Raw genomic sequence first — 12496 nt, 5'->3', positions numbered from 1 at the left:
AAAGGCAGTTCTTGATAAGACACATTATATTGCTCTAATATACATGAACCATGAACCAACAACATATATTATTTTTTACAGTTTAATTTCCAATTTCTAAAAGAATTCTCCAGAAATCCCACAATGAATTTCAAGTGAGATTTAGGATCTGATTTAAATGAACTTAGAAAAACATTTTCTTGTATTTTGTCTTATTTCTCCGGTTTCCCAACTACTCTCTAAACCATAGAACTCATGTTAACTGCTTTATAATTTCTCCTTGGGAAATTCACCAATTTTATAAGTTCTGAACTAGGAATTTAACTAGCTCCTATATACATTTAAACAAAGAAATTGACTGCCACATATTTGTGGCTACTGTTATGAAAAGATGAACACTTTATCCTCACTGTGAGTTGGGAATATATCTAGATGACATTTATGATTGTTTCCTAAATCAAACAAGATATTTGAGGAAGCTCTACTTGCAAAACATATTAAATGGCAAATAAACTTTGGCTAGAAGTGAGGCGGGCTATAAGAGAAGAAAGAAAGAGAAAGAAGTAGAAAATAAAAGGGCCAGAATAAATTAAAGGAGAGTCTAGTCTATAGGCTTGGGGAAGTGAGTGCTGAAGCTAAGGGTGGAGCAATGGCATGGGGAAGAAACTGGGGACTTCCAGGGACAAAGGGGAGGCTGGAGTAGAGGAGTCAGTGTCCTGTGGGTTAAAAGCAGTCAGGACAGATTTTCTCTAAGGGATATGGCAAGCACATCATAGGACCGGAAGGAAGACTAGAGCTTAGGAGAAGGGGCAGAGCTGGGGGTTTCAGGAAATATTGAGAAAAGGAGCTTGAGGGCAATGAGGGTGGAGCTGGTTGGCTGCCAGACCAACTGGAGGACTGTGCTGGGGAATCAGAAAGAGCTGTGTGGGAAGGAAAGGGAGTGGAGGCTAGGCGAGGTGGCTCATCCCTGTAATCCCAGCACTTTGGGAGGTGGAGGCAGGAGGATCTCTTGAGCTCAGGAGTTTGAGACCAGTCTGGGCAACATAGCTAGACCCCATCTCTACAAAAATATTAAAAATTAACCAAGTGTGTTGGCAGGTGACTGTAGTCTCAGCTACTTGGGAGGTTGAGGTGGGAGGATCACTTGAGCTCAGGAAGTCAAGGCTACAGTGAGCCATGATCACACCACTGCACTCCAGCTGACAAAGTGAACCCCTGTCTCAAAAAAGAAAAAGAAAAACTTTATCAAAAATGTGCAAACCCTCTATAATAAAAGCTACAAAATATTGCTGAGAAATCTAACAAATAAATAAATGATTATTTGTATTTGGTGTTGTCTTTAGATGGAGATGACATTCTTTTACTGCTTTATTTAAAAAAAAATAATAAATGGAGTGGGATGAAGCCTGGACCTTGGAGAAGGAATAGGACAAGGAAGTCCTAGAGGAGGCTGGGGAAGAGAAGAGCCTGGGTGTGCATAGGAAGTCATAGCCTTCTGCCTGTCTAGGAGGGAGGCCACACAGCTGGGATACTGTTTCTGGGATCAGATAAGGGATACAGTGAAAAGAAAACATGCTTCCCTTTCATGTACCACTTACAACTATCTTGCGGACCATATCTGGTGATATGCATACCACGTTTTCAGAAAAATTTCAATAATATCATTTTTATCAGCCTCAGAGCTAGCTATCATATGAGCAGAATGTGTTCTTGTTGGACATTTATATTGTTTCTAGTTGATGTTTGTATGAGCATGCTGTACTGAATGTCCCTGTAGCTAAGTCTTTGCTCACAATCGCAATAATTTTATAAAGAGAAATTACTGTGAATGGGAGAGTGAGTGTGAGGAAAGGGAATGCAAGAGCAAAGGACATAAACAATTTTAAGGCTTCAGATAAGTAATTTTCAATTGTCTCAATTAACATTCTAACACAAGCATATAATGATATCTGCTTCCCCATGTCCCATTATCACCGAGTATTATTTTTTTAAAAATGGTGAGATTTAATTACATCTTAAATGGAAAAGACATCTTTCTTTAAAAAGTGACAGGATGTCCTCAGATGTACAGGCATCAAGAGAGATTATCAGTAGGCAAGTTCATGCTGCCTCCCTGTGGCGCATAAAATACTGACAAGATAGAAAATCAAATCTAACCAGATAGGGACTATCTAAGCAAGTCATCCACATTAACTTATTTAGAGCTAAAGTTTTAGAAAGTGGGTGGAAGAAACACACACACAAAATTGACTTGATCTTAGCATATTAGAGGATATGGGAACTAGAAGAAAAACATTCTTACCCATGACTAGAACATGTGTGACATGATGCACTCAGAGATGATTTATTAAACTGAGTGATAACAAAAGAAAATTGACTTTTCAACGTCAGGCTCCAAGGAAAGATCACTCACAACTTCCTTGGAGGGCTATGGAACTACATATATCTTGTGTATTTCATATCTGTTTCTCCTACAAGACAGTGAAGAGAACAAGGTGCAGTCTTCTAAGGTAACTATTTCCCTGAAAAGAACACTCATAACAGTAATTATGTACTCTGTGTCTTCGACTAAGTTTGGGGGAGAAAGTTTATTTTTACTTTGAAATTGTTTTTGTGTGCAAAACACTATGTTCCCTAGCAACAAAGCAGGAAAGGAAAAGAGAAAAAGCTGCAAAGACAAATGATGGTCTTTGTACTAAAAGGAGTTACTAATCTTTTGCTGTTTTCCAGAGTTCCATCCTCTTTTCTGTTTACTTGTTACTACATGATCTCATCTAATCCCAGGACTGCAAATGCCACTGGCACAGTAATCCACTTGCTCATTCAATCTTTGACTTAGATTCACTGTGGATAAACAATATGTGTAGTATTGTTTCCGTGAGACTTGATGGAGACACAGACATCAAATAATCATATCAATAGATAATGTATTTATAGATTATGTCAAGTAAGAGGAAAAGTTCAGGTTACCATGAGAATGTATACTTAGTTTACTGGTTCTTAAATATTTTGCTGTCATACCCCTAATGCTCTCACATCTGTAATGATTGATTACTAATTGATTGATAATTGAGTACTTGCTTAGATTCTTCAATCATTTTTTTAAAAATAAAGTACTAAAATTAGACACTAACTGACTTGAAAAATGATTTTCTACTTAGCCATTAGAATGGTCTACAATCTTAATTTCTGGGAAGCTTAACAAAGGGGCTCTAAAAAATTATATGTGTTATTATTTCACTTTTAGTTTCCTTATTTAACACATATACTCAGAAAATACACTGTTAATTTTAAGATACTTTTTCAGAACTCCTTTTTCAATGAGGTATAGCATACATACATAAAGTGCACTCATCTTTAGTGTACAGATCAATGGATTATTATTATTATTTTCTTTTTGAGACAGAGTCCTGCTCTGTCACCCAGGCTGGAGTGCAGTGGCATGATCTTGGCTCACTGCAACCTCTGGCTCCCAGGTTCAAGCACTTCTTGTGCCTCAACCTTCTGAGTAGCTGGGATTACAGGTGTGCACCACCACGCCTGGCTAATTTTTGTATTTGAGTAGTAGAAATGAGCTTTTGCCATGTTCAGGCTGGTTTTGAACTCCTGACCTCAAGTGATCTGTCTGCCTTGGCCTACCAAAGTAGACAGACATGAGCTATCATGCCTGACCAGATCAATGAAGTTTCAATTTTATAATGTGTTCATTTCTACAAAACCTTGGAGTTGAAGTCTGCAGCCTCAATAAAATAAAATACCTCTTTATTTCAAATTTTAAGTACATTAGGACTTCTTACTTACATTTTTGGGTTTGTTTTAACAGAACTCTCCCTTGGGCACATTGTATTGTTTAAAAATGTCAAAGAGATAGAAAAAAAATGTCCTCACATTTCCTAGCGTTTTCAGATAAAATATACAATGACAAATTAAATTTGAATTTCAGAAGCTAATAATTTTTCAGTGCTTTAGTATATCTGGAACATATTCATACTAAAAAATTGTTATTTATCTGCAATTCAAATTTAACTGGGCTTCTGTATTTTTACTTGCTAAATCTGGCAACTCTACTCATGTTCAACTCCACATTGTGTCTAATTATCAACAGCCCTACATGCATCAAAATATTCCACTTCTAATGTTGTGCTTTGTGTCTCACAGAAATTTAAATAATATGGAAAGAGACACAATGGCCCTACAAAGGAAGGTTTCACTGTTGCTAGTATTTTAAACAGCTGCTTATTTGTTCAGTGTCTGAGGGGAATTTACACTTCAGGGCAACAGACAATAATAAATATAGGCAATGAAACATCTCTTTTTGAGACGGAGTCTTGCTCTGCCACCCAGGCTGGAGTGCGATGGGGTTATCCCTGCTTACTGCAACCTCTGCCTTCGGAGTTCAAGTGATTCTCCTGCCTTAGCCTCCTGAGTAGCTGGGATTACAAGCATGCGTCATCACACCTGGCTAATTTTTGTGTTTTTAGTAGAGACAAGGTTTCACCACTTTAGCCAGGCTTGTCTTGAAATCCTGACCTCAGGTAATCCACCCACCTTGACCTCCCAAACTGTTGGGATTACAGGCGTGAGCCACTGCACCTGGCTAGGAGACATTTTTATTTATAAATGGGAAACTGGGCAACAGTGAAAAGGAAGGAGAAAAGAGGAACCAACCAGCTGATTCTAGCTTGCAGGTGTTTTGGTTCTTTTAGGCAGTTCAACCTCGGAAAAAAGCACATTTAGAAGATAAGGGTCTGAAAATTGATTCCTTTGGGACTGTTATGCCTGTATACCCCTTTGGGAAACTTTTGGGCATTTCTCAGTGTATAGAAGAGCATTCCAGTCATGACTACACCCAGACTCAGAAGTCTTCTCAGAGGCAGCAGCCTTTAAGCTGAGAACTGAAGGATGAGTGTAAGTCAACTGATGTATGGATAACGTAAGATTGATTAGATGTTCACAGAGACTTCCAGCAGATTTCAAGTTAAAAAGCATATAAGTTAGAAAGCAGTATGTGTAGCTTGCCTTTCAACTTTGTTTATGGTTTCCTTTTTGGTGAAAAACCTTTTTAGCTTGATGTAATGACATTTGTCTATTTTTGCTGTTGTTGCTGTGCTTTTGAGGTCTTACCCAAAAAATCTTTGCCCAGACCAATGTCCTGTAGTATTTCCTTAAAATTCTATTCTAGTAATTCCATAGTTTCAAGTCTTAAATTTAAGTCTTTAATCCATTTTGAGTTGATTTTTATTTATGGTGAAAGATGAGGATCTGGTTTAATTCTTCTACATATGGATATCTAGTTCTCTCAGCACCATTTATTAAAGAAACTGTCCTTTCCCTAGTGTAGGTTCTTGGTGCCTTTGTCAAAAATAGATTAGCTCTAAGTGTGGAATTTACCTAGGAGGAAATATCTGCAAATCATCCCTCCAAGAAGGGATTAATAACTAGGATCTATCAGGAACTAAATAATGAAATAGCAAAAAACCAAATAATCCAATTAAAGGATGGGCAAAAGACCTGAATAGACATTTTTTCAAAAGGAGACACACAAATGGCCAGCAGGTATATGAAAAAAAAGTTCAACATCACTAATTATCAGGGAAATGCAAATCAAAACAGCCATGAGATATCATCTCACCCCAGCTAGAATGACAATTACCAAAAAGACAAAAAATAAATCCTGTTGAGGATACAAAGAAAGGAGAACATCAATACACTCTTGGTGTGAATATAATTAGAACAGCCACCATGGTAAATAGTATGGAAGTTTCTCAAAAAAACAAAAATTGATCTGATAGACATCCCAATTCACCTGAGAGAATTGTTACACATTGCATATATATATCAAAATATCATATGTATTCTCAAAATATGTACAGCAATGATATATCAATAAAACTACAAAAAGAGAAAAGTGTGTGTGTGTTAAAGTGTCCCAAGGTCCCCTGTATTATTTAAAAAGAAGGTAAAAATATTAACTTTAGAATTTGTTCAATTAAATGTTAAAAATTGTTGAGTGGCCACCAATAATTAGATAGTACCAGAAGACAGCAGAAAACAGTAGATAGATCCAGAAAGACAGTACGAGAAGATAATACCAGGAAAAATTACTTCCCAAGTGGTAAAGGAGAAAATGGTGTGTTGGGGGGGAGGTAGGGAGTTGAAAGGAGAAATGTAAGGATAGAATACAATTAAATCAATTCAAGAGAAAGCATTTCTGAAGAAATCTAGAAAAAGTAGGAAGACTTAACACATAAAAAAAAAAAAATGGTAGAAGTCACAAAATATCAGAAATCATAACCAATATCAATGGACCAAACAGAAATGCAAGCTTTCAAGACTGATTAAACAAAGAGTAAACAAATAACATTGGGCTACATGTTGTTTATAAGAGCCACACTAAAGTATAAGGACAAGAAGGAACGTTAGTAAATAAAAGGATATAAAAAGATACACCATGGCAAATACCAGCTCGATGAATGTATTTAGCCATGCTAAATAAATGTCAGGTAAAATACCTGAAGGCAAGGCAAAAATTTTCTTGACACACAGAAAGCTGTTACAAATTGATAAAATGGTCAATTCATCAGAAATTTTAAATATGTACTTTATAACAAAGTATAGAAAAGACAAATAGGGAGACTTAGCTGATAAAAGTGACTTTCTGTAACTGATAAAGCTGACAAACACATCAGTAACGAATACTAGCACTTGAACACAATTAACAAACTTGACCTATGTACATAAATTTTAAAAATGACTAGGTACTGTGGACAGAAGCAAGTATCAAGAAATTTTAAATAACTGGTATCATTACAGACCACATTCTCTGGCACAGTGCAATTAATGCAAGTAAGTCACAAATGAATATCAAAAAGCTAATAACACATTTTCACATATTTGGAAATTAAGGAAAATTATCTTTTACCCTGATGGCAAAAGAAATCTCAATAGGAATTAGGACAATTTTAAACTAAATGCCATTAAAAACTTAAGAGATATAATGAAAGTAGTACTTGAAGGGAAATTCATAACTTAAATATATTTTTCAGGAAATAAGAAAGGTAAAAAATAGAGAGTAAACATTAAGCTGAAAAAAATGAAAAGTAATAAAGTCAGAGAAACAAAATAGAAAGAATACAGATAAGGAAAAATAAAATGGAGAGCAATTACAACAAGAAAAAACAATACAGAGAGGATTAATAAGACTGGTCAAGAAGAAAAATATATAATCAACATACACAATAAAGGAGGAAATGATAGAAAGAAATAGACAACTTGACTCCATCTGTGAGCATGAAACAACTGATGTGGAAGGCAAGATTTTGTCTCCCCCAAAACCCTACCCAGATGCCTTTATAGTTGAGTTCCTAATTTTTCAAGGGACAGTTAATTCCTGTCCTTATTATATAATGTCATATAAATTACTGCAGAACAAAGAAAACTAGTGAGAGTTGCATGGCACATTTTATGAGACTAGTGTAATTTTTCAAATACAGTTTTTCTTGAAAAATAACTACAAATTTACAGAACAGTTCCAAGAAGAGAAGAAGGAACAGGTCTCCTCCCCATGTGAAAGTAAACTGCTGACATTTTGCGCAATAACCCCCATTACTTTGTCTATTTCCTATAAACAAGGAGTTTTACATACATAACCATAATATAACACTGGGATCAGGAAATTAACATTACATACATTAATACCATCTAATTCGAGGACCCAATTCAAGATTCTCCAAAATAGAGAAACAGAATTAACTGCAATAACTTAGCTAAATATCTGATTAGCTGGTGCTCGATAAATAGCCATTCCTTTCACTAATTCCCTGGGGACTCCTGAGTTTCTGTCCTGGTAGTCACAAGATGGATCCGTCTGCATCGTCTCCAATCTGCACAGCCGGAAGTGGGGTGACACCACCCCAATGTGTCACACTCATATGACACACTACATCCTCTCTACCACATTAACCCGTCCAGTGTCTCTCTATGGCCCCTGTCCGAGAGGCAAGGCTGGGCTGCCCACCTGGAGCCTAACGCCAGCTTCATGAACTCCCAGTGGGCACCGCCCTTACCGGACAGACACAGCCTCCGCCCTCAGGAAGGTGGAGACAGCACCAGACGGCGAAGCTTTGCGCAGCTGCAGGCCTCCCCCCACCACACTGCCTTCAAGACCGCACATGCTCCCTGGGGCCCCTGCGGAATTACGAGGGGTGGGAATCGGTCACCAGTTTGCCGCCATCTTGGGCTCTAGCAGTATTTTTCCAGCTGTGGAAGCACGGCCTGACCCGCAGCAGAGACTTGGTAAACGCCGGCTCTGCTTATGTATGGTTAGCCTGCTCCAGGTACTATTGGTTTCCATGGTACTTTCACACTTTTCTCCTCTGACCCACAGGGGCTTTGGCCTCCCAGGGTCGGGGCTGCGATCTGAGGTCTGTCGTGGGGTCCTCAGCTGCTGGGTGTTCTCCTGCCTCTAATGGCGGTGGCTCGGACTCAGCCCTTCCTCAAAAAGTGCAGTTATCAAGGAGGGGAGCCCCCAGCATATGGGATCAACAATGGCTGATCCTAATGCCAAGCTGTGTGTAAGTGTGAGAGAGATCCTAAGGCCAGGGTGCGTATGAGTGTGAGATACCATAATGCTAGGGTTGTGTGCGGAAGAGATCGTAATGCCAGGGTGTGATTGTGTGAGTGTGAGAGAGATCCTAATGCCAAGGTGTGCATGAGTTGTTGCGTGTGTGTGTGTGTGTGTGTGTGTGTGAGAGAGAGAGACAGAGACAGAGAGAGAGAGAGTGTGTTAATATAGTCCAAAAGACATAAAGATAGTGAAGGTAAGGAAGTGCTTTTCTGAAGAAATTTATTTTTGATGAGTCACTTAATTGAAGAAATTTATTTTTGACGAGTCAATTGTTGTACCACTTTAATAATATGTTCATTTTTTTAACCTTTTGAAATTGACAAGAAATATAAGCTCTTTACAGCATGTCAGAGAAAACAGAGGGTAAAGTGAATTCTCTTTTACCCTCTGGAACTCTTTCCAGTTCCATCTCCTAATTTATTTGTTTGATATGTACCTGTCACTTTCCTCTATTTATATACAAACATATATTCATGTATATATGTAAGATATCATTTTAGTATCTTTTCATATTACTCTGACAGTCATACTCCCAAATTAAATAGGTCTTAAGACCTATTCATCAGAACCAAAAATTTTTTATTAGTAATTACAAATATAAAGTAGGTCCTCTATGAATTATTCTGTTCCTACATTAATGAACTTCGATGTTGTACATAAGTGCCTGTGCGTGTGTGTCTGTTTTATAGCTTTAGTGAAGTATATCTGAGAAATAACAAACTCCACATATTTGAAGTGTACAATTTGGTGATATTTGACACACGTATGCTCTATGGAAACCACTGTAAACAACATCATAAGCATATCCATCACCTTCAAAATTTTCCTTTGGTCCCACTCCAACCCAAGCTCCCCTTCTACAAGTCAATCACTGATCTTTCTGTTAATATAAATTAATTTGCATTTTCTAGGATTTTATACTAATGGATTCCTGCAATGTGTATTCTCTTTGTGTTTCAGCGTAATTATTTTGAGAATCATCCATGTTTTTATGAGTTTCATTGCTTAATTCCTTTTTATTGTTGGATAGTTTCTAGTTTATGCTGTACAACCATTGTATGGTTCCATTATTTATTGGGTTGTTTTGTTTTGGCTCTTACAAATAAACTTGCTGTGAACAGTCTCCTACAAGCTTTTGCATGGCCATATACTTTCATTTATCTTGAGTAAATACTTGGAAGTGGATTGACTGGATCATGTGGAAAGTACATGATATATATATTTAACTTTTAAAGAAACTTCCAAACTGTTCTCCAAAATGTTTGTACCGTTTTACAGTTCTTTCTGTAGTCTGTGACCTTTCCAGTTACACCATACCCTCACCAATGTTTGGCATCGTTGCCCTTTAATTTCAGTCATTCTAGTGGGTGTTAAGTGTTATCTTAGTGCAATTTAATTTGCATTTGCTTGGTGACAGTTGATGTCTTTTTCAAGTGCTAATTTTCTATCCATAAATCTTTGGTAAAGTGGCTGCTAAATATTTTACCTACTTTTAAATTGGATTATCTTTTTACCATTGAGTTGTAAAAGTTCTTTATATATTTTAGAGGCAGGTGCTAGACTTTATGTTTTCCAAGTATTTTCTCACTCTCTGTGGCTTGCCTTTTAGTTTTTTTACTGTGGCTTTGGAAGAGAAAAATATTTTAATTTTGATAAACTCTGATGTATTGATTTTTTCCCCTCTTTGGTAGTTCAGATTTTTTGTGTCCTATTTAAGACATCTTTGCCAAATCAAGGTACCTAAGATTTTCTATTTTTTTTCTGAGAAGTTTTATATATTTAGTTCTTATAGTCCATTTACAATTATTTTTTGTATATGGTCAGTTTTTTCCCCCTTTTAAGCATATGGCTGTCTGTTACAGCATCATTTGTTGTATTACTGGCACTTTGGTTGAAAATTATCTTTTATTGATAAATGATTGACCTTATACATCTGGGTCTTATTTCTGGATTCTCTGATCTGTTCCAGTGAATTATGTTTCCACACCAGTACTACACCAGTACCACAGTGTCTTGAGTGCTGTAACTTTATAATTAGTCTTCAACTCAGGTAAGCATAAGTTCTCAAACTTTAATCTTTTCCAGAAGCTTATTTATTTATAACCTATTTAGACTGTTCTGTTCCTTTGCATTTCCATAAAACGGTTAGAATCAGCATTTGAATTTCTACAAAAATGCATCCCAGGATTTTAACTGGGATTATGTCAGTTCTGTAGGTGACTTTGGGGAGAATTGATACCTTAACTTTATGTCATCTAAGTTCTCTCAGCAGTGTTTTATAGTTTTAATAAACATCTTTCAATATGTATTTTTATATTCATAAGGATAGATTATCAATAATAATCTTGGAACAAAAGATGTGAGGATTTTAGTATTAATGGTATTATCAGTTTACATGACAAAAATATAAGAATTTATTTTCTTACCTGGAACCTATGAACTTTTATTCTCTACATCTTCCACTTGTTCTGGGTATAATCATTCATATATCTTTTTTTTCTAACATAGTACATGAAAGAGGAATTTTTATTTTTGTTTTACCCATACTAGTGATATGGAACATATTTTTTATGTTAAGGATGCCTTTAATCTATGTTTCATGTTATAGTTTTTTTTTAAAAATATCTCTGTCATTTGTCTATTCATACGATATTCTTTTCTGTATAGCAATTTTAGCAGAATTTTAACCTGTATAGCAATTTTAACCTAACTGTGTTCTTCATTCTTTTTATGACTTTTGGGTTTCTATCTTTGATAGTCCACCTTATCCTAATATATTTCAAATATTTTTCTAAATTTTCTTCTAACTTTATGGCATTTTGAAGAGTTTTGTCTCAGTTTTTTTCCTTCACTGTCAGAGAAGAAATATATGGTAATTTATAGAAAAATTAGAAGTGGAAAAATCAGAAAGAAGGAAAAAATCACTTTCGCTTAATATAATCCATGGGAAAACAAGTGTTTTCTTAAAAAAATATGATTAGTATTTATTTTTTGACAGGGTCTTGCTCTGTCAACGAAGCTGGAGTGCAATGGCATGATCTTGGCCATTGTAACCTCTGTCCCTCAGGGTCAAGCCATTCTCCCACCTTAGCTTCCTAAGTAGTTGGGACCACAGGCACATGCCACCATGCCCCACTAATTTTTGTACTTATCACAGTGTTTCTTCTTCAATAGTTGATGAAATTTGGGTAGTTTTCACTTTTAGCTATTAGGAATAATGCTACTAAGAATGGTTCTGTCCAAATTTTTGTGTGGATATATGTTTCAGTTTTCTTTGGTATGTATCTGGTAATGGAATTGCTGTTTAACTTTCTGAGGAACCACGAAACTTTTCCAAAATTGCTGCACCGTTTTATAATACCTCCAGGATTGTAGGAGGGTTCTAATTTCTCTGCATTCTTGCTAACACTTGTAATTGTTCATTTTTAAAAATACAGCCATCCTAGTGTGTGTGAAGTGGCTTTTCATTATAGCTTGCATTTTCCTAATGACTAATGATGTTTACTATCTCTTTTTATGCTTATTTGCCTTTTGCATATGTTTTTTGAAGAAATATCTAGTCAAATATTTTGCTCATTTTAAGACTGCATTGTCTTTTTATTTTTAAGTTTGGAGTCTGTACATAGATTGTGTATCAGGCGCCTTATGAGATAGATGATTTGCAGATATTTTCTGCCATTTTTGGGAATTGACTTTTCACTTTTCCGATGGGTCCTTTGGAGCACATTATTTTTTAAACTTTGGTGGTCCAATTTATCTGTTTTTTGTCTTTTGTCACTTGTGCTTTTGAAACCATATTTAAGAAGCCATTGTCTAATTAGGTTATTGTCTTGATATGTTTTCTGTTCCTTATAGCAATACCTGAAACTAGGTAATTTATAAATAAAGGAA

At 36.1% G+C, this 12496-nt stretch overlaps 1 protein-coding gene across 3 annotated transcripts in view; it reads left to right on the top strand.

Annotated features, from left to right (window-relative positions):
- The first annotated feature begins 1249 nt into the window (after positions 1-1249).
- The window catches only part of TDRD15 (tudor domain containing 15), a 29214-nt gene continuing 17967 nt past the window's right edge, over positions 1250-12496 (top strand). The window contains exons 1-2 of one of the 3 annotated variants that reach the window (XR_004273686.1): positions 1250-2840; positions 10575-10655. The gene's annotated coding sequence lies outside the window, so the exon portion shown is untranslated. Of the gene's footprint in view, positions 2841-5912; positions 10656-12496 lie in introns of those variants that run through there. The other 2 variants (XM_032293997.1, XM_032293998.1) reach the window with 2 other exon arrangements.

Source organism: Sapajus apella, unplaced genomic scaffold (genome assembly GCF_009761245.1).
Source record: "Sapajus apella isolate SASKATOON/1434 unplaced genomic scaffold, GSC_monkey_1.0 scaffold31, whole genome shotgun sequence".
In the NCBI taxonomy this organism is placed as follows: domain Eukaryota; kingdom Metazoa; phylum Chordata; class Mammalia; order Primates; family Cebidae; genus Sapajus; species Sapajus apella.
Note: the sequence above shows the minus strand (reverse complement) of the source record. Positions and strands in the feature narration are given on the sequence as shown.